At 38.9% G+C, this 23,240-nt stretch overlaps 1 protein-coding gene across 8 annotated transcripts in view; it reads left to right on the top strand.

Moving 5' to 3' along the window:
• Window positions 1-3,216: 3,216 nt before the first annotated feature.
• The window catches only part of TANC2 (tetratricopeptide repeat, ankyrin repeat and coiled-coil containing 2), a 358,600-nt gene continuing 338,576 nt past the window's right edge, over window positions 3,217-23,240 (top strand). For 2 of the 8 annotated variants that reach the window (XM_027081266.1, XM_027081261.1), the window contains exon 1: window positions 3,293-3,707. The gene's annotated coding sequence lies outside the window, so the exon portion shown is untranslated. Of the gene's footprint in view, window positions 3,708-9,215; window positions 9,301-23,240 lie in introns of all 8 variants that reach the window. The other 6 variants (XM_027081269.1, XM_027081263.1, XM_027081270.1 and 3 more) reach the window with 4 other exon arrangements.

Below are 23,240 nucleotides of genomic sequence, written 5' to 3'. Positions count from 1 at the left end.
CAAAAATTAAACAAATGAATAAAATAAAAAAAGCAAAAACAAAAACTTACCTGATAGGATGTTGTGAGAATTAAATGAAGTAGTATATACAAGGCATTTAGTAAAGTATTTGCAGCCAGTAGGCAATCCATCAATGGTAGATGTTATGACTCTTTATTCAGTAGGGAGAGAGAGGTGGCCCTGATGCTTTACTTAAGAGACTTGGAGGTGCCAGGGAAGACATATGCCATATGCAGAGGTGAGTGATTGTGCAGAGTTCACAAAGCAAGGAAGGTAATTTTGAATGGTATAGATGGCACTGAAAAGTTGGGAGGTATAGAGTATGGTTGGGCCACTTCATGGACAATTACTTACAGCTTCCTCTTACATGGCATAAATTATGTTTCCAAGTTTAAGTTATAGACTAAATTATCATCTTGACTAGAATGGAGTTTTAGTAGGTAAAAAAAAAAAAAAAAAAGCATTCTCAGGATTTCAGGTATTAGTGACCGAAAAGGAAATCAGGGTGAGGAGTTGAGAACAGAGGTGGCTTCTCTCTACCTTGTTGCTTTCCATCCCTACCGTACCCCACCCTTACCTCTGTCAGGGACAGACTGTTTCCTCCACAAAGTTAAGAGTGTGGCAGCAAACAGCAAGACTTAACAGCAGAACTATGTGGAAGAGAACTGGCTGAGTAGCATCATGTTAGATGATTGAAACAGAGAAGCAATAAGTTCATTCCAGTGGGCACTGGCACTGCTCAGTGTGAACATGGGATCTTGGAAAGGTCGGCTGAAAGAAATGGAGACGGATCTTTGGAAGTATGATGAGGATAGTGAGTCAGAGTTACTCACTTCATCAGAGCAAGAGACCCTGTGGGTCACAGCTATTAGAGTTTACTGTGGGAAAATCCAATAAAGAGCTCTGCTGCTAAGATTGAACAGTTACAGTATTTTTCCCATTTCCAGGAAGAAGGAATTTAAAGGTTTTCATTTTGTGAATTGTTATTAAACTTTTGGTACTTTCTAGTGAAAAGTTGCAAACAAATTGTAGAGGAAAAACGCAGATGTATTATTTCTTAAAAATACATTTTTTTTTAATATGTGGGAGATCTGCATAAACATAATGTAGCCAGATTTAGTGCTAGTAAAATTGTGTCAAGTCCATATGGCAGACTTCAATTTAACAATATTTCATGGTGTTCCACAATGAGCACCATAATTTCTAAGTATTACCACCTGAACCAGTTTGAAAACCAATACATTACACCCCAACCACCTTTTGTTATTTCTTAGGGAAAGGAATGTTATTAGCTCAGTGAAACTCACAGGCAAAGGCTCAGAATCAAAGTAATCTTTAAAATAAATAAAAAGACCAAAAGAGAATTAAATAAGGTAAATTTGAGTGCAACAAGAATAGCATAACAATAGCTAATGTTTCCTGAGCGTTTATTATATACCAGGCTCTGTGATAAGTACTTCTCAAATATAATTTCATTTAATCTTCACAACCATCCTGTGAGGTAACATCACCCATATTAGATAAAGAAAAAGAAGGCTCAGACCTGCTCAAGGTCTCATAGGCTGGTAAGTGGTGGGTGACACTTGACATTCAAATCTAGGTTTCCAGACTCCCATCTTGATGACGCTGTAATGCCTCTTTTGTGTATACAATTTTTAAAAATCTCTAAAAATTGAGATAGAGTAAAGCACACCAATCGTTTTGCACATATGTTAACCCTTGTAATCATTAACAAGATCTAGGTATTGAGCATTTCCAGCAACCCAGAAGGCTCCCTCCTGCCCCCCCCACTCATTCAATTCCTCCAAAGTAATCACTACTCTGACTCTATCACCATAGATAAATAGGTTTTAGTTGGAGTAATCTTTTTGGAGTTTCACCAAAAGATTCCATAGACCAATCCTTCATCTTGCCATTTTAGCTGTAGTATTCAAAGCTGCTCTAGCTCTGACTTTTCAAGAATTCACTGTAGAGACTAGCTGTTGCAAAATGGCTTCATATTCAATTTCCTGCATTATTCTGAAATTAATGCTAATTTTGAAAAAAACACAAAGAAAATCCTGGATGCAGCAGATTAAAGGACTGTTATCAAATCTCTCCATCTTAGAAACACCACAGACACAGGTTGCTTGACTGAAGTAATCTGGTGTATCTATTTCCAATCATGGTGTCTCATTAAGGAATGGATGACCACGAAAGGTCATCTCGGTTTAGGGAAGAAAGGCTAACCAGGCAGAGTAGGTAACAGTGATTGCTTTGCATCATCTTAAAGCACACGAACAAATTTATGTGCCGATATCTTCCACAGTTGACTTGTTGTTCTACGATGCAAAGGAAAGGAAGAGTAAAGGGGAAGAAGATCTAGGTGGAGGGAATTGAGGGAAATATGACCTTCAAGGAGGCTTTGCTGTGGTGGCTTTCCGTGCCTTAACAACTAGCCCTTAAAATCACATTACTTCTTGTCCAACCTGGCAGCAACAGAAGCAGCGTCACAACTTCACCTCAGGCTCTCAAGCTGTGGTTGGTGAATTTCAGCAATGATTCTAGATAATAGCTCTCCCTTCTCTCTCTCCCCTCCCCACTATCCCCCCGTTCCTGGTTTTGCACTTCATTCTGTTTCCTACACCAGCCAACTATGGCATTTTGAAGCAGTCTACAGATTACAATTAAGCATCAGGGAAAGAATAACTGACATTTGTAGGGTTCGACGACTTCTAGGAGTGATATGTGTATGAGGTGACTTAAGTGGGGAAAATCTAGAGGAACGTTCTGGCCATCAAAGCATCAGGACAGGCCCAGAAGTGGGCGCACGTGACAGCAGCAGCACCTCGAGAGTGACATCACCCTGTGGGCGGAGCCGAACCATCCAGGGCCTTGTCTGCTATTGAGCTCCCCTCCCCTCTTCCCCACTGAATGCCCACGACCCCACCAGCCAAAGCCCCTTGAGGAAACAGAAATGCCCAGACCTCACAGAGAGGCAGAGCCAGGGCCAAACCTCTCCGCGGAGAAAACGGTTCGGTCTTCTCTCTCTCTCTCCGCCACTCCCCACCCCCAAACGGTGGAGGGGGCGGGGGCGCGCGCGCTCCACCACGCACGCGCTCCCACGCACGCGCTCTCCCTCCGCGCTCGCGCTCCTCCCCACCCCGGCCCGGAGGGGGCGGGGCTGCGGGCGGCCTCTGAGGGTGCGACGCCCCCGGCGCGGCGGCGGCGCTAGCGAGCGGCCGGTCGGGCGCGGGTTGCTGGGTGCGCTGCTCCGGCGGGGCCCGGTTGTACAGCTGCCTCGTGCGAGCCGCCCGCCCGGCGGGTGAAGCTGCGAGCGCTCCGAGTGCCGGTCTCGGGGCCGCCAGCGCTGCCCTCCAGCCGCCGCCCTCCGTGCCTCCTTCGGGCGGCCCCGCCCCCGTTCCCATCCCCCTCGCGCTCACCTCCTGGCTGTGCAGCGCGCGAGGCGGAGCAAGTTGCCCGCCGCCGCCGCCGCCGCCGCGCTGGGCGAGAGCCTGCACCCGCGCCGCCGCTGACAGGAGGACCGCCGAGGGCTGCGCTAGCCGCCGGGCCGCGCCTTTCCCGGACGCAGACCCACAGCGGGCGTCGGAGCGCAGCGAGGTGCTCTGGGATCGCGGGCGGCGCCGGCGGGCGGCGCGGTTCTCACAGGAGACCCCGGGGACTCGGGCTTGACCCCGAGGTGCAGCGAACCCCTCTCAGAGCGGCAGGTGAGAGACCCCGGGAGCCCGGGAAGGGAAGGTTGCTTCAGTGACAGCGGCGTTCGCCTCCGACGCCTGGGCTCCAGGGAGAGGGGCGGGGGCGAGCGGGGAGGCAGCGAAATGGGCAGTGGAGTGCCTCCGGTGTCCAGGGCGTGGGGAAGGTTGGCTCCAAATGTGGCACTCGGGGTGGCTTCGGATGGGTCCGGGATCGGCCACTTCGGTGTCACCGAAGGTGTCATGGAATTTGGTACCGAGAGAGTCTCCGGATGACGGGGACCCAGGAGGAGATGCGAGGCAGATTGCTGAACGTGGCAGGGAATGTGGTGCAGAACGAGTTGTAAAATGTGCCCCCTGAATGCAGCATGAAAGTAGTTGTGAAATGTGCCAGGTAAGGCACAGGGTGGGTTGGCCTGTGTGGCGTTGAAATTCACGGTAGAAGTGTTATTAGTGATATTATTAATTTCTCTGGGAAAGGAGGCGTAGTCTAAGAAGAGATTAATAAGGCTCATGGCTAGATATTTTAACACAGGGAATCGAGAGGAGCTATGATACGCTATTTTTTGAGATAGAGATAGTGCCCACGTGAAAGAAACAAGCAAATTGTGTCTGGTTGTGAGATGGGAAAGAAAAAATAGGGCTAAATAATTCCAGGGTTTGCCGTCAGCGTGTAGAGCACTGATATAATTGTATCCTGTGTTGTGTTCCAGGTGTGGAATGTTTAAAATGGTTTTCACCAAACATAAACAATGGTAATTAATATTAGGAAGAAGATTTGGTGTTTTGGGTGTCTTGCACTGTCTTCTCTGCTCCTCTCCAGGAAAAGGAAAAAAACAAACCAGAAAAAAAACCACACAAAAAACCCACCCCACATCTTGACCATAATTCTGAGTTCAAGATCATTAGGCAAAGGGACGTTTTTTCATAGGTGCCCCTTTCTTCAGTTTTATACAGGTGAAAATTTCTGGAATGAGGAAAACAAAACAATATGGTGAACAAAAGGGATAAATTTTCAGGCATTTTAAGGGTTTGAAGCCAAAAGCTGTTGCAGTGGCTAATTATGGTGAATGACAGTAGTGAAATATTCTTGATGTTGGGGTGGAAAATTGGAAAAAAATTGAATACAATAAAGGTGGCATAAAAAGCAACAACATGGATACTGTCAGTGGAACGCTTCTTGCAGCATTTCCCAGGTAGATCATCTCAGGAATGTGAGCACAGAAATGAAATATTAAATATTCTCATTCTCTCTCTCTTTCTCTGTGTGTGTGTGTATATATATATCATTACCCACATGCTGCAAAACATTGTGACTTCCATTTAAGAAGAACATCTGTGTTTTGAGAGGATTGTCAGAACATAGCTGGAATTTCAGAAGTAACAAAAGACAGCTCCATGAGCTATTTAATATAACTTATATACATTCAGTGAGTGTATGTCTGTATAGTATGAAACAAGCAGAAATATCGTCATGTGTTCATTAGGGTATAGTTAATTATTGATGAGATTTTAGTGTCTTATGTTACAATTCTTGCAGAGAAACGGAGTTACTTGCCTGAATGTTGTTCTTATAAGAAGAACAGTAAGTAATTTGCCAGATAATTAAAATTCATACTGATTGGCTTCCTCCTGGATCCAGATTTAGCCATTGAGGGATTATTTGCTTCAAAGGCAAAACTGGATTTTCCTTGGTGATTAATTTTGGGTTTTAGTCTTTTCTGTTGATATGTCTCTCACCTTGAGGCTGTGTTGGGCCTAAAACATAGAGGAGAGGGCCTGAGGAGAATAAAGAGCAATTCTGTTGGGTCTTCCTGTTTTGTTCTGACTGTAAGCCATATGTACTGCCACCCCCTACTGTCTGTAGGAGGAGGTGTCACAGAGCCCAGTTCTTTTCTTGTTATCACTGCCCCCTTGTGTAAGGGAAGAAATTGATAGTTGCACTTTGGAAAGCCGCTCTCCCCAGATTGTTCTTGATAGAGTGGTATGTAGATTTATAATCACCTATTCAGAGTTGCAGGGCTTTAAACTTACTGTCAGTCAGGCTTCAGGTTTAATGTCTATTTTTAATAGTATCTAATTTTAGCCAGTAATTCGAATTGCTAAGAATGTTTTCAGTACGTTTGGGAAGATGGTACTACTAGTAGTGCTAGTAGTAATGGCTCACCCTTACATAGCACCTACTTTGTGCCAGTCCCGTTACGCAGGTTTTAATCAGTTCCAACACCCTACGAGGTATGTACTGTTATTTCCATTTTACAGATGAGAAACTGAAACACTGAGATGTTAAATAGATTAGTTAGTTAGCAAGTGGAAGAGCTGAGTTCCAATTCAGGAACTCTGGCTCCACACTCTGTGCTCTTCATAAATATACTATATTGCCCTCAATCAAATTAGTATTGACACACATCATTAAAATGCAGGTGCCCATCATAAAAAAGCAAATACTGTAGATGTGGATAGGCCCAAGTAGGTAGTAAGACTCATAAATGCTAAGCCTACACATACACCAAAAATAGTTACTTACAGTATGAACATTTCTCTTTAGGAATTTATTTTTGTAATTTATTTCTGGGATTATGAGTAGAGGAGTATCAGTATTTTTTATGGGGTTAAGGTAATATTTGTGATGGAGGTTGGTTTTGGGGGGATCTTTGGAGGTAGGAAGTTTTACTTTAAAGTAATTTGGTGTGTATGTCTGTGTGTATATGTGTGTACACGTAGTGTGCAGCAAAGGTTTAGTGGTGCTTTTAAAGAAATAGTATATAGATCTCTGTGTAGAGCTATAGAAATTGTTTTCTACAGGAAACTTATTTTCCTACCTACTTACGTTTTTACGATCTCTATTTTAAAAATTTTAATTAATTATTTACTGGCCACACCTGTGCCCCCTGCAGTGGCAGCGCAGTCTTTTTTCTTTTTCTTAAATTCTAACCTCATAGTAAACTTTTTTAAAAAACTTATTTAATTAATTTATCTTTGGCTGCGTTGGGTCTTCGTTGTTGCGCACTGGCTCTCCCTAGTTGCAGCCAGTGGGGGCTACTCTTCGTTGCGGTGGAAGCGCAGAGTCTTAACCACTGGACCGCCAGGGAAGTCCCTATGATCTCTATTTATTTAAAAAAAATAATTAGCAAAAACGGATTAGATGTATATGTACTTTTTACCTCTTTTTTCCAACAAATATTTGCTCAGATTTTTCTTGCACTTAAACATTGTTTTATAGATACCGACTACATATGAAATAATATTTGTAAAAATGTGTAAAGTGTAGAAGACTAATAATGCAGCCAACACTTATATACCTTCCACCCAGTTTAAGAAATGGAATATCACCTCCTGTACTTAACAATTATTTTCTTCTCTTAATCAAACTTTGTGCCATTCTGTGAATCACATATGTCATGTAATCAAACACTTACTTCATTTTTATATACATTGGTTGATAAGGCAATTTACTGATTATGGCTAAGACTTATTCTTGTATGTTTATATATTTTAGTTTATTTAATAAACCGTCATAGACTCAGATCGTGCTCTGTATTTATATGGGTTGATGGTTCATTTTAGCATACTTATAAAACCTAATTTGTTGTTTGCATCTTTATCATAAAGTTTTACTAACATGGTTAAACGGTAGTAGATTTATTTCCCTCTTCTGTCATTGATTCTTGACTGTCTCATGCTAGCTCTCTAGCTTCCCCCGCCCTTCCTCATGAAGGCCTTTGTTCTTTTAGTATTTTCTGAATGACTGTGTGCATTGTTTTGAATGGAGAAGGAAGTAGGCCTAGAAAAGAGTATACTAAACCAGTAGTTCCCAAAGGGGAATTGTAAGGTAGTTGATGCTAATTAGATATAAGGAAGAATAAGTATGATTAAAGGAATGCATCAAAATTCTCTCCTTGTCGTATTACTTCCTCTTACAACAGAATTAAAATTGAATCTCTGAGATGTACGGATTGGGCACACTAGTTGAATTATGTTGGATTGTACTTATACATGATCACCAGTGTTAGCTGTAATATTTTTACTGATGGTACCCAGATTTTATTTCAAGGAGCTAGAACAAGCGGTTGCAGATGGTTGTTTACTTTTCTAGTACGAGTCTGATCGAGGTAACAAATGTTATAAAATAGTTTGGAAGTTAGTTTAACTATTTGGATTTTTTTTTCTCGGCATTGTATCTGTTGAGTGCCTGTAGTCATCAAATACTATTGTCATTTGGAGAGAAGGCACTGTGTAAATAAATAGTTTAGTCTTTGTTATAATACCATGAAAACTACCACTTGGTTTATTTGAATAGCATCTTTTGTAATAACTTGTATTAGATGAAGATTGTTTACAATTTAAAAAAAAATGAGTCAAGGAGATGTCTGTATGGTGATTGAGAGACTACATCATGACCTTGATGAATCTCTAAAAGTCTGTGGAGAGAAATAGGTTACAAGAAGAGCTTAAAGACTTACAGCTATATTTCCCCACCCAATGTCCTTTTTCTTTCTTTTAGAGGATATTTTTACCTTGAGTATTTACGATTCAAGATAATATTAGATGGGGCTTCCCTGGTGGTGCAGTGTTTAAGAGTCTGCCTGCCAATGCAGGGGACATGGGTTCGAGCCCTGGTCCGGGAAGATCCCACATGCCACGGAGCAACTGAGCCTGTGCACCACAACTACTGAGCCTGTGCTCAAGAGCCCGAGAGCCACAACTACTGAGCTCGTGTGCCAGAACTACTGAGCCCATGAGCCTAGAGCCCGTACTCCGCAACAGGAGAAGCCACTGCAGTGAGAAGCCAGCACACCACAACAAAGAGTAGCCCCTGCTCTTCGCAACTAGAGAAAGCCCATGTGCGGCAACGTAGACCCAACGCAGCCAAAAATAAATAAATAAATAAATTTTAAAAAGAGATAATATTAGATGGAGAACAAGCTGTTTGGGCCTGGGTTTTAGGAGGCTAAAGCAGGTTGAGGATGCAATCAGTGAAAAAAGTATTCTAGAAAGCTCTAAGTAAATAATTCTAATACCATAATTTTTTTCAGGAAACAAATTTCTTTTATTAGGTCAAATTATTTTATTTACAGAATGTTTATAAATCCTTTGAAAGCTATGTTTGTGGATGTAATAAGTATCAGGTAAGTTGCTTTTTTATGGGCCACACATTACAACAGTATCTTGTTATGTTCAACTTCTGTTTGTTCTTGAGTAGTTAAGGGTAAACATGACTAAGTTTAAGAGGCAAAAGAATTAAGTTGGTGTTAGTCGTAATCACACCCTTTCTTTACCCTTTCCTTCCCCATAATATTAATTTCTGCCTTTATTCAGTGAATGGTATATCTTACTTCTCAAATGCCTTTCTTTTGATCGGAACTTGAGAGATTCTGGTGTCAGTTATTTAAACCAAGTAGTTGCGTTATAGTGAATAATGTTGTTGGTATGTTTTAAAAAAATCTAATTGCCTTAGTAATGATTTATCTGACAGGCTCATCTTATGCCTCCTTATGACACCCATATTATGTCTACCTGAAGAAGTTTCTGCCAAAATACATTATTCGATTCTACTTTTTTTTCTCAGAAGAGGTATCCCAAGTGGAGAGATTTTGGAGCACAGCATGTAAGAGAACATTTTTCTTTGTTTGCTCCGGTTTTAGTCTCTCATATACTTATTTTGTATAGAAAAGGTCGTATGAAAAAAACATTGATTTTTGTATATTAGTTTATTGTACAGACACGTTATGTTTAAGGTATATGAGTTGAGTTAGATTTGTTATGTTGGAAAAATCGGAGTTTTATGCAGTATATTAATATATTAAATCCTTCACTTAAATATTTATTGACTACTATGTGTAAGTAGTTACCTTTAACTACTGTAATCTTTCAGTTGAAGGTAGACATATCATATTCTTCCTTAAATAACTAAATTTGCGGTTCAGAATTGTGTCCTGGGTATTCACTCTACCTCCAGGAAAAATATAGTTGAAAAAATATTTTAAAGTTTGTCACTTTCCTAAAGTTTCACTGGCCAATGTTGATAAATTTTACTGTCTTCTTTAGATGGCAAAGGTATCATGAAAAGAAAAACAGTGACTTATATATTTCTTTTTGTAAATATTAGCAAGTACTACAGACATAAAATTCACAATGAAAAGTATGTGAGCAATAATAATGGAAAACTTTTGTTATTCCAAGCAGATGTCTTTGGACCAGGTAGCCATGCTTGTCTGTAACACCATGCTTGCATTATCATATATGATTATATCAGATGACATATCTGATCATAGAGATGAACAACATGAAGAGATACGGCACCAGTTTTTTATTGCCATGGAAATTCCCTTTCCCCACCAATGGATCTATCCTCATAAGTCGATTCGTTAGTTACTAAATTTGGAAATGGGAGTGGGTATGTAGATACTGTGATTTAATCATTTAGACAGGAGACTCTGCCTCACATCTCAGTAAATTCCCTCTGCCTAAATGAAGGAAGTCTCTTTGTAGCCCTTTGTTCCTAATCTTGTGTTGTGAGGTCCCACAATTTCTAGCTCTAATTGCTGAAATTTGATAACGCAAAACTAAGGAAGCTTGATGGGTATTTGTACTCTAGAATTCTGTTTCTGTTCAAATTCCATGGAATCCTGTGGAGCTCCCAAAGATTGTGAATTAGGGTGAATGAAGGTAATCAGCTTTAGTAGACACGTGGGATGTAGACTCACTGCACACTCAAATGCTGCTTCAGCGTCAGAAAATCTTAGCTCTTCCTTTTTAGGGATTTAAAGAGGAAGAGAGACTTCCTTTGGAAGCTATTATTCAGATGTTGCTATATTGTAGGATGTGACAATCCTGTTGTTTGGTTGTAAGTAGCTTTTGAAATTTTACAATCATGAGACCCTTTGTATAGTAGAGAGAACATGAATTTGTGAGTTTTTGAATCATGAAAACAGGTTGAGATTATCACTCTGTCACTTACTAGCTGTGTGAGGGGCTAAAACCTCTCTTGCAGGGTTTTGATGATGATGAAATGAAATAATGCCAGTGAAAAATCCTTAGGACAATGTCTAGATCTTAATGAATGGTAAGTTTTATTAGGTTTTGGAAAGTGTCCTGGATTTCTGTTTTTGTTTTTTTTTTGCGGTAAGCGGGCCTCTCACTGTTGCGGCCTCTCCCATTGCGGAGCACAGGCTCCCGACACGCAGGCTCAGCGGCCATGGCTCACGGGCCTAGCCACTCCGCGGCATGTGGGATCTTCCTGGACCGGAGCACGAACGCGTGTCCCCTGCATCGGCAGGCAGACTCTAAACCACTGCGCCACCAGGGAAGCCCTGGATTTCTGTTTTTTTGATGTGTGCTTCACATAGCTCCGCCCCACAGTGTTTTACTAGCATTGTCTGTCCAGCTTTTCCTTGTTATTTTGTCTTTTCAGCCTAGCAAGGTATTTAAAACAAAACAAAACAAAAAAACCTGTGGTAATTCGGCTACTCATTAATTTTGTGCTTTGAAATTTTCTTTTATGAAGGATTTGATGAGAGCTGAGAAAAAGTTCTTGAATAACTGTAAACTTAAAAATATAAACTCTTAGGCAGACTCCTAGTATGCATTTCTTTTTGCACTATTTCCCTTTAAGTACCACAAACTTGCGAAAAATTAATTTTTAATTTCCTCTATAAAATAGCAAACCTCAGCACTTCTTGAGACATTGAGCCCTTTGACAATTTTTTTTTTCAGTTTGATCATGTGAATATTTTCTACTTTTACAGACATTTCTCATTTTTGTGAACAACTGAAGTGTTCTCTGTTTGATACCTTTATCCCCCACTCACTCACCACCATGCGCCATGTTGTTAGCTTTTTGTAATTTTTCTTTTTAAAAAATTTGTGACAGTCATGGTGGTTGATTGTCTTTTGTGATCTACTTAATAAAAAGGACTTGTCTATTTACAGTGTAAAATTATACATCAAAAGAAGTTTGCCCCTCTTTCTTTAGTATAACAAGCTATCAAAATCTCACTTTCTTCCCAAGCTTCAAGGATTTCTGTAACATTTTGCCCATTTCTGCTAATCTGTTTACATATCATGCGAACAGTAATCCACCGACTATTTTTCTTTAAATGGACGTGACTCACTTTATCTTAGTTTTATTCTTGGTCGTTGTAATATCCATGAACTGATCAGTTTGTGCTAGTTGTAAGATAAAAACTAGTTCATCCTGAAGACATCTTGCTTAATGCCTTTAGAAAGACCACTTATATGCGACTTTGGTTCCAGATTGGATTGTTTTGTATTTTTAATCATTCTTTTTTTTTTTTACCTTTTGAAAAAAAATTATTTATTTATATTTATTTTTGGCTGCGTTGGGTCTTCGTTGCTGCGTGTGGGCTTTCTCTAGTTGCGGCGAGCGGGGTCTACTCTTCCTTGCAGTGCGTGGGCTTCTCATTTCGGTGGCTTCTCTTGTTGCGGGGCACAAGCTCTAGGTGTGCAGGCTTCAGTAGTTGTGGCACGTGGGCTCAGTAGTTGTGGCTCACGGGCTCTAGAGAGCAGGCTCAGTAGTTGTGGTGTACGGGCTTAGTTGCTCCCCGGATGTGGGATCTTCCTGGACCAGGGCTTGAACCCGTGTCCCCTGCATTGACAGGGGGATTCTTAACTTCTGAGCTACCAGGGAAGCCCCAGGATTGTTTTGTATTTTTAAGTAAATGAACTTCATAATGATTCCTCTCCTTGTTTTAGATAATATAATTCTATCTTGTCTTTGGATGTATTAAAGGTAGCCATTTATTAGTTGTTAACAAATGTTAATTTGTCATTAATTATAGTAGGTAATTGGTATCTCTCCCCTTCCCCCCCACGCTTCTGCTTTTTTAAAAAAATTACAAAAGTATTTCTCCGCTTGCAACCACTAAAGTAACCAAACCGGGGTGAATAAAGAAAAAAATAATATTTTCCTTTCCTTCTCCACTTTGACCTTGTTGTTTAGCCAGCAGTAACCAACACTTTGTTTTCTACCATCTTTCTCTTTGCTCAAAAACCTTTAAGCATACACACACACACACACAGGCTTTTTGTAACTTGCTTTATTTATTTAAGAATATGTCATGGCTGTCTCCAGTTTAGTAAATGGAGTTTTAATTAATTTTAAAAAGCTGAATAACATTCCATAGCATACTACACCATAGTTTAGTCTGTTGTTCTCCAACAGATGGATACTACGATTGTTTTCATTTTTTTTCTATTATAAACATCAGTCCAGTCTTACTCATAAGTAGACAAGCAAACATTCTAAATAAAATATTAGCAAAATAAATCCAGCAGTGTATATAAAAGACAGTATATTCCAGGAAGGCAAGGACAGTTAAATATTAACGTAATTTGTTATGTTAACAGATTTTGAGATTAAAAACTGTATGGTTCTCTCTCTCTTTTGGGGTGAGTTGGGGGACTTTGTATTGTATTTATATAAAACAGCAAAAGGAGATGCCTGCAGACAGTAGTCTAAGTTTTGTAGAATCCTTTGATCCTCAGAGTTGATAGACAAAAACCTTTTTTTCTGGACTCTTTGGGAGGACTCTGTGGGACCTGGGCTTTGGCTCTCACCGTTTGGTTGCTAAACCTGGTACTCTTGACAGTATGAAAATAAGCATACTTCTAGAAGCTGGGATGGATGGTATGGGTGAGCCTGTCCGATTTAGGGCTGGCACTTTTTAAGATCTTGTATTTGATTACTTTGGGCTTAATGAGCACCTCTTTGGCCTCTGTACAGGTGCTCAGTGTCTTGAAAATGTTGGCCTGAATCTTTTTGAGGCCTTTCTTGTTGTGCTTGTTGGCAAAATATACATTCCTTAGGATCTACGTTTCCTGAAGTCATTTCTAGGACTGGTCATATATGATATTGTTATTGGGTTTGGCCACATCTCTACTGCTAGCCACAACTCTGGGAGTGGTGGAGACTGGAAAAAAGAGACTATCTTAATAGTCTATCTTAATAGGTGCTAGAAAAACATTTGATAACATTTTGGAGTCATTTCCTCAGAGTGTATGTGGCATAATTTCTGAATCCTTGCTTAAGTGAAGATGCCTTTCTTTTCTCTTGATCAGTAAAGGGTATCTTGGCTGGATATAGTGTTCTTGGATCATAATCCTTTTTTTTCCTACATAGCGTAGGCACCTTATACCACTGTCTTTAAGCTTCTTGTGCAATAGGTAAGTCTGATGCCAGTCTGATTCTCCTTTCTTTTTAAGTATCAATAACTCGTTCTTTATCTTCTACACAAAAAGTCTTGCCACCTTTTATGCCCTGAGATTATCAGGTCTAACCTCATTATGCACTTCATCCTTTTTATATCATGAGAAACTCAGTATTGCCAGTTCATCCCTCATTTATTGGAGTCTAATTCCTATCTGTATAGTTCTGTATTTCTTCCTTACTGACTCCAGTCCCCCCCCCCTTTTTTTTTTACTTCTTATTCTTTAATGTTTAGTGATAGTAAAGTCATTTTGGTCATTCTGAGTTGATATTCTCAGGTACACATTGTGCACTTTCAAAAGGTAGTCTGAAATATTTTTTTATTTCATAAAAGTGTTTTTGAATTATTGTTTTGACTGCATTCTGTTCCTTGCTTTGATTTTCTTCTTCAGGAGTTCCTATCCTGTATGTTCAATCTTCTTTGCCTGTCTTCAGTATTTGTCACTTTTTCTCAAATCCTTTTTATCTCTATTTTTGAGTTTAAATTTTTTTTCTCTTTTTTACCTTCTATTTTTCTTAAGGGACTGTTTTTATTTACTCTTGTCTTCATTTCTGGAATGTGTCTTTCCTTTTATTTTTAATTCTTACCTGAGTTATGAGTTTTTATAGTTCTTATATTTGTTATTCTTTCATGTTATGTCATTTTCTTAAGGTCTTTTAGCTCATTCTGAAATAGCATGTTTTAATTTTGATCTGTTATGTGGGCATGTCTTTCTGGCATACTTTCATTGTCTGCAGGGATGTCATTCCACTTCATGTTCTCTCTTTTCTTGTAACAACTTTATATGGGATTGACCTTGATACGTTTCCGTGACTCAGTTTTCCTTGGACTTAGTTAAATGAATCTTTTAGAATGTGGCTGGGTTCAGGAAAGCTGCTTCTTTCACTGAGCTTTTTCTTCTGTTGTTTTTGTGTATTGTTAAAAAATACGGCAGCTTGCTTTCCGAGATTTCCTGGCTTTTTTCTCCTCCAGTAGTTTCATCTGGACCTTCTCTTTCCTTCATCTCTCTTGCCTGATCTCAATTTTCATCCCTTTATGATTGTGAAAGGCTTCTCTGTGCCTTCTGGGTCTCATTGTCAGTCATCTGCAAAACTCCCTTTTATCTTTAACCTCTTCTCTAAACATTACTACCTTCTTGCTCTGACTGAAACTTAGCTCTCCGCTGAGGGCACTTACTTATCCTGGAGAGTTCTTAAGTGGTGGTTCCTCCTGGTGAGGTGGGTTAAATATTCTCTTTGCTTTTTCATATTTGCTTCTAGACTTCTTCTGGACTCACTGCTAGTTTCCTACTACTCCAGCTGTAATTATTGACGATTTCAGTATTCACGCACATGATCCTTCTGATATTCTGGTCTCTTGACTTCCTCTCCTCCACTCAGCCATTCACTTCTATGGCATGTCCTGTGCAGATGTTTTTAAACTCTCAGTGCATCTGCATTAACTGGAAAGCTTTGACAAACTACAGATGCCTAGAACTTACTCCCAGAGAGTCTGTTTTGCCTGGTCTGAGGTGTGGCCTGGGATAATATTTTTAACAGTTTTCCAGGGTGACTTTAATGTGCAGCCAGGATTGAGAGACACTGCCCTAGAACTTGTTATTACCCCAAAACTACAAGTTTCTATAATATCAATTTCTGGCATTTTACTCTCCAATTACCACCTACATTTTTTCAGGCTTATTTCTTCTAGTACCCAACAACCTTAATTCCTTGATCTCACGGGGACCTTTTAATTTACCACCTTTTCAGCTGTTCTTCAATGCATTCATGTCCTCACTTTTTTTTTTTTTTTAAACTAGCTGAATTCCCGTAGTCCATCATTACAATTGCTCTCCTGCCTCTACCTCAACCCCCTTGATTTGACCTTTTTTCCTTGGTTGTTATTGCCTGGTTAAAACTAAGTCTACTTATGTTACACCTGTATACTTGTAGCTGAATGTGGCTGGAACAGAACAACTGTGTTGACTTTAAATTCTTGGCCAGTACCAAATGACTTTAAATTCCTTGCTTAGTGCTGCCAAGCTGTCCTACTGTATTATTCTAGTTCTTCCATACTCCTATTCACTTAGATGATCCTGTCCTTCCCCTGCACCCAAATTTTCCACATTTCTCTCTTTCAGCTTGTGACTTTGCTTTCTATTTTACTAAGAAAACAGAAATAATCTTCTTACCACCTGCATACCAATGTTATTGTGAATTGTCTTTTCTTCTCTTGAAGGCCATTCCCACCAATTGTCCATTAGAGCTCACCCCTTCTTGCCTTCTCAAGGACATTCTTCCTGTAATTCTTCTCTATCTCTCCTTTTCTGGATTGCTGTCAACCGAATAAAAACATTGTATTGATAATTCTTTCATCTTAAAGGAACTCTCTCTTAACCTTACTTCTCCTTCCAGCTACCGCCCCATTTCTTATCTCATTTATACCAGACTCCACAAAAACAGTTGTCTTTGTTCACCTTATCCAACTCTCTTTTTTACAGCTTTATTGAGGTATTATTTACATTTAACAAAATTCAGCTATTGTAACAGCATAATTCAGTGATTATTGGTAAATTTATAGAGTTGTGCAGTCATCACCACAATCCAGTTTTACAGTATTTCCATCACCCCCCAAAATTCTCTTGAGCCCATTTGCATTCAGTCTCCATTCCCAGCCCCATCCCTAGGCAACAGAAAGATCTGCTTTCTGTTTCTATAAATTGGCCTTTGGGCATTCATATAAATGGCATCATGCAATACGTAGTTTTGTTTTATACTGTGCAGTCTTTTGCTTTTGTCTTTTCAGTTAGCGTAATGTTTTTGAGGTTAATCCGTGTTGCGCATGTATCAGTACTTGATTTTTATTGCTGAATATTATTCTATTGTATAGACATACTGCGTTTTGTTTATCCATTCACCAAATAATGGACATTTGGATTGTTTCTGGTTTTTGTTTCTTATGAATAGTGCTGCTGTAAACATTCAGGTACAAGCTTTGAGTGTGGATATATGTTTTAATTTCTGTTGGATAGATTCCTAGGAGTAGTCCCCATTTTGTTTTATATCCTTTTAATTTGCAAATGCTGGTACTTCATATACCTGTTTGGGCTGCATTGTTTCTTCTTTGTAGTAACTACTTATTAGAATGTGTTTGTGTACCTTACTTATATAAACATGTCAAAGAGCTTATAATAAGATATGTATAGGTGGGGATATTACAACAAGGAGAAATTATTATTTACACTGGGAGAAAAGCCTAAGTTCTCTTCTCCTCTTCCCTTCCCCACTGCCAGGATTCAAATCCCGTGGACCCCAGTGATTATAATTTGGTTGGGGAAGAAGGTTTGTCTTAAGGAATAGTGGGAATTTCCTTCTCTCCCCCAGTGGGAAACTTTGAATGTCAGAATAATTAAACTAAACGTATCCTTTCAGAAAATATTTATTGAATTTTACATGCCAGACAATGAGCTACATACTAAAAAATTTTTAAAACATTTTCTGATAGTATATAGGGAGGAAGTGATTACAAGCACAGGTTTTGGAGTTTGACAGATTTGAGATCACATTCTGACTTGTTTTAGTTGCTAGGTGTATGATTTGTGGCAAGTTATTTGACCCATGGAAGCCTCAGTTTTCTCATCCTGTAAAAGACTCGTTTCATAGGATTTTGGATTAAATTAATGCACCTAAAGTGCTTAGCCCAGTTTCTAGCATATAGTAAGCATTTCAATAATTATTATCTGCTGATGTGATGATGATGAAGGTCGTCATCGACCTTTAGTAGGGAGTAAATACAGTGGAGGGAAAGTGAGGTTTTTTTGAGGGGTGCGGTAGGGACAGGAGACTAAAATGTAGAAACAAGAGAAGTAACACGATTAGAAAAGCATGTTAGGAAGATTGATATTCTCCATGGTTTTTATAGTCAATATAGTAAATCTTTACTAAACACAATCTTTTTGATTCACCTGTGGTATTTTTGCTTGGTGAGAGCAGTAATTTTTCTTGCAAGATAAGGGACAACTATCTGGGAAATCAGATTATTTTGGTCTCAGGATGTCTTAGATGGGACCTACTTTCTTGCTCTAATTACTTTTTTGTAGATTTTCTTCAGCTTTCCTCATATTATACTAACATTTAAGCTTTCCTCATACTATAATGAGGTTTTTTTCTGATTGTATGTTGAGAACAGCAATGGTGTTCAGGTGTAAGAATAATTTTTGAAGTTTAAATGCAGTTGATGTACAGTGAGATTTTGTATTAAGGCATAGTAACAACTTCTTTGGGTTGTAGCCCCAAATAGTCAAATCAGGAGTTTGGAGGAAAATAAGGAAGGGAAATTTATTTTAATGGTATGTAATTTGGGCTACATAATTAGGGCAAATATAATAAGGTGATTCTCAGTATGATTTGGATACCCCAGATTTACATATGCAGCACACAGGCGCAGCTCTGAAGTTCCTTTCAGAAGACAAAACCAGTGCCAGCTCCACTTCTTCAGCGTGCCCAGGAACCGAGCATAGAGACAGAAGGAGGCAAGGTTAATTGTCTACCTCCTTCAGGATGGAGAAAAGGAGTTGTGGTTTCTCTGTAAACTTTCCCTTGAACTTTATTTCAGAGAAGCTGTGAAAAATTATTTTACTTGTGCAAAAGTCTAGTCTGGGAAGGTGACTTTTTTTTTTTTTTTGTGGTACACGGGCCTCTCACTGTTGTGGCCTCTCCCGTTGCAGAGAACAGGCTCCAGACGCGCAGGCTCAATGGCCATGGCTCACGGGCCCAGCCGCTTTGCAGCACGTGGGATCTTCCCAGACCAGGGCACGAGCCCATGTCCCCTGCATCGGCAGGTGGACTCTCAACCACTGTGCCACCAGGGAAGCCCGAAGGTGACATTTTTAAAAAGAAGAAATAGGCAGCCAGTGTAAGAGGCATATTATAAATCAGGAATTAAGGGGTTTACTAAGTGTCCATCATCGGATGAATGGATAAAGAAGATGTGGCACATATATACAATGGAATATTACTCAGCCATAAAAAGAAATGAAATTGAGCTATTGGTAATGAGGTGGATGGACCTAGAGTCTCTCATACAGAGTGAAGTAAGTCAGAAAGAGAAAGACAAATACCGTATGCTAACACATATATATGGAATTTAAGAAAAAAATGTCATGAAGAACCTAGGGGTAAAACAGGAATAAAGACACAGACCTGCTAGAGAATGGACTTGAGGATATGGGGAGGGGGAAGGGTAAGCTGTGACAAAGCGAGAGAGAGGCATGGACATATATACACTACCAAACGTAAAATAGATAGCTAGTGGGAAGCAGCCGCATAGCACAGGGAGATCAGCTCGGTGCTTTGTGACCACCTGGATGGGTGGGATAGGGAGGGTGGGAGGGAGGACGCAAGAGGGAGGAGATATGGGAACATATGTATATGTATAACTGATTCACTTTGTTATAAAGCAGAAACTAACACACCATTGTAAAGAAATTATACTCCAATAAAGATGTAAAAAAAAAAAGAATTAAGGGGTTTAGAAGTGATGATTAGAAAATTTGGGAAAAATTGATGATGGTTTATATCCTCAATTAATACTGATTTTCATTGAACACTTTAATGTTTATTGATCGCTTAGTAGGTGCCAGACTGTGCTAAGTGCTTTACTTGCTTTAGTTCCCTTAATTTTCACAAGTGATTGGAAAGGTACTTTTCTGTTATTAGCCTCAATTTATAGATGGGAAGCTGAGGCTTTGAAAAGCTAATTAGTTTGCTCTTGCGCACAAAACTAGTAACTGGTGATGGGGACTGTCCCCCAAACCCCAATTCTTACAATTACACTATTATAATTATGTCTCTTATTTGTTTTGTATGAGGATTCCAGGACAGATATTGGGAAACTTGATTTCTATTACTGGTTCTGACTTGGTGAAAATTCTGGGAAAATTAAGCAATCTGCTCTGCATCTTCTTCTGAGCCTTCCTCTCATCAAACTTGGCCTCCCTTCTGGTATCTTCTGCTTCCTATGTCTGTCAATTTCAGAAACCAGAGGCTGGTACTGGCATTATCCATAAATATTCAAAACAGACAGCTGGAAATAGGGTTGAAGCCAAGTAAAGGTGTATATAGCATTTTTGGAATTTTGAAGATGATTTGATCAGTTGATTTAACTATGTCCATATTTCATGATGAAATCATGGAAAAACTTGCCTTGGAAGACAGATACCTGGTAAAAGTAGTTAATTTCTTACTACACCTAGTCATCATTATTGTCATCCCTGGCATTAACTGTTTTGGTCAACAAACGTTAGTGTTCTTGTGGGTAACTTATTTTGATCTCCTTAATGATAATGACGCTATTGTATTAATAGCTTACAAATTATGAGTTTATTGACAGGTTTTTGGTTTAGGTTATTGCAGTGTCTGAGTCACTGCTTGCTAAGGATGTTCATTAGGAAACAGTAAATTGTTTCCCATCCTCAATACCCTAAAAATTGAGATTTGAGTATTTTCTTTCTTCCTTCCTTCTTTCCTCCCTGCCTTCCTTCCTTCCTTCCTTCCTTTTTGTATTTGGTGAACAGAAGCACTTATTTAGTCAGTTCTGCTATACTGCTTGTTTTGAGAATGTGAATTCTAATGTGATTGATAGACATTTACCAACTACCTCAGTTTACCTTGTGTGTTGAGTTATACCCATCCACATTTGGTGTTAAAACTTTATACTTGGTATCTGATAACCCTCCTTCTGTCACTTTACAACTCACAAGTTGCAACCCTCTGACATTCACTTCCACAAGCAAATCTTAGGTGTTTCTCAAGGTAAAGTACCATATTTATTGTGGTATTTATTACTTAGCCATTTGGTATGTGTAAAATTGTGTTTGTTTTTTTCCCATAAGTGCTCTGGTTTTTATTGCATAATTGTGCGTAGAATTGTAGGATGGGTTTTCTTATTATGCAAGTCTATTCTTTTTATAGTTAAATATTTTGTAGTTACATTTTTATTATGTCTAGAATTTATTTTTGTATATGGGTAAAAGTAGGAATCCATCCATCCCTCCCACCCCCTTTTTTTCCTTTAATGGCCAGCCATTTGACCCAGCATCTACTGAACCTCTTCCTCTTTTGGTCTTCCCTTAGTCTGACATTTTATCTTTATCCTATACTTAATTTTGGGGGGGTTCTCTCTGTACCTATAACAATAAATTATTACTTTAATTATTAATGCTTTATGTCAACTGAAGCTTTATCTCTGGGTATCTATTGGGAATTAAAATAAATTAATGTATTGGTATAGATGGATTCTTGTTCTTAAAAGTCCTATTAGTGTTTTGACACTAATAAGAATGTTTAACTTTGTTTGACAATTAGTGTCTATAAACTGCCCTAGAAACCATCCTTAGGTCTAAAAACCATGCTTATAAAGATAATGATTTTTGTGATTGTATTTTTAAGATAGGGGATATGATGAGAGGATGTTACTTACACTTTTTTCTTTTAAGTATTTTTTAACCCCTAAAAAATTATGTCAGTAAACCAGCAGGATAGTTTTAATTCATTAGGATTATTTTCACACACTATCTAAAGGTGGGTAGATAAGCATGTGAAGTTTTTTGTACTACCAGGCATTTTGTGAATACCTCTGTCACTGAATTTTATAATAAGCCATTTATAAGGTTTCTTGTTCACCTATTGGCTCTACGTTTCTTGAGGGCAGGACAGTGTTGCTATCCTAGTATCTAGACTGGTGCTAGGCACACAGCAGACACTTAAGAAATGTTTGTTTACTTAATCCTGTAAGTAATCTCTCCCTCTTGTAAATTCCCATTACATTTTGTATTTCTCTTGTGATACCTTTAGCACCTTCTCTCTTGAATTGTGCGTGGGTTCACTTTTCCTTAATTCTCATTACCTGCCTGGATGCTCCTTTTAGGCAGGAACTGTTATTAACCTTTTAAAAATTTCCTCCAGTATCTGTTCAAGGCCTTATCTTAGCTCGTTCATAATAAAGATTGAATAAATAGTAGATCAAAAGACACTTTATTTAAAAAATTTATTTCTAGGTTACTACTAGAAAAAGATTAGAGGTAGCTTTGCCATCTGTATTTTACGTGTTTTAGAAGTAGAGAAGTATTCCTAAGCCCAAGAATATAATTTGTAAAGAATTTTAGCTAATGTATGTTATTAAAATAAAGTTTCTGCTGTGTGTGTATATGTTTTGGTTGTTTCTTGATGTTATTTATAAGAATGCTTAGTGCCTGGACTTTGCCTCTAAAATAGTTTAATTTTAACTTCCCAGGCATGCTGGACCGGTTCATTATATGGTTTGGAGAAACCAAGGGAAAGCAAATGATGCAGGGAGTGGTAGTGACAGTTCTGTAAATACTCTTCTTTTCATTTGACCTTTTACTGAACTGGTAACAAAACAGTTCTCTAATGTAACTTTAAATTTTTTTGTTAGAAAATGGGTATATTAAGAAGGATCTAAACTTTTAAACTTAAAAAAATGATTTTTAATTTTGGGGGTATATATGTCACTGGGTATGCATTGAAACAATGTAGGTTGGTGGGATAACTGAGGAGGCAGCCAACTTGAAAGGCAAAGGTTTTCTAGAGTGCTCTCTCATCCTTCACCCTGTGAGATCTTATCTGCTTTTTGGGGGAGTCAAAGAAAATTTATGTCAACTTAATAATTTAAAAATTTATACTGACATCAATAATGAATAAATACTTTCGAGATGATAAAAATGTTTTGGAACTAGACAGAGATGGTGAATGTACTATGGGTCAACTGATTTTTATTTATTATTATTATTATTATTTTTTTTTTTTTGCGGTACTCGGGCCTCTCACTGTTGTGGTCTCTCCCGTTGCGGAGCACAGGCTCCGGACGCACAGGCTCAGCAGCCATGGCTCACGGGCCCAGCCACTCCGTGGCATGTGGGATCTTCCTGGACCAGGGCACGAACCCACGTCCCCTGCATCGGCAGGCAGACTCTCAACCACTGCGCCACCAGGGAAGCCCTATTATTTTTTAACATTAATACAAATACATTTAATTAAAAATTCACATTTATCTTCCTTTCAACATTGTATTCATCTCCTACGGAAACCACTGAGAAGTTTTGTGTATCTTCTCTCACAAGTTTTACTCCACAGTTTTAAGTACATATGTGTATCTAGTACAGGTCAACAAACTCATAGTTTTTAAAATTATAAGACTGTACTACACACACTGCTCTGTTACTTGCTTTTTTTCACTTAAGGATAAAGCTTGGAGAATTTTTAATCTTAGAAGAGATGTGTTGCATACTGTTTAAACCATACACAGTGTTCCATAGTTCATA

Source organism: Aethalodelphis obliquidens, unplaced genomic scaffold, assembly GCF_003676395.1.
Source record: "Aethalodelphis obliquidens isolate GAN/ISIS:26980383/991018 unplaced genomic scaffold, ASM367639v1 scaffold44, whole genome shotgun sequence".
Classification (NCBI taxonomy): Eukaryota; Metazoa; Chordata; class Mammalia; order Artiodactyla; family Delphinidae; genus Aethalodelphis; species Aethalodelphis obliquidens.
The sequence above is the reverse complement of the archived record's forward strand: the minus strand, read 5'-3'. Positions and strand labels throughout refer to the sequence as shown.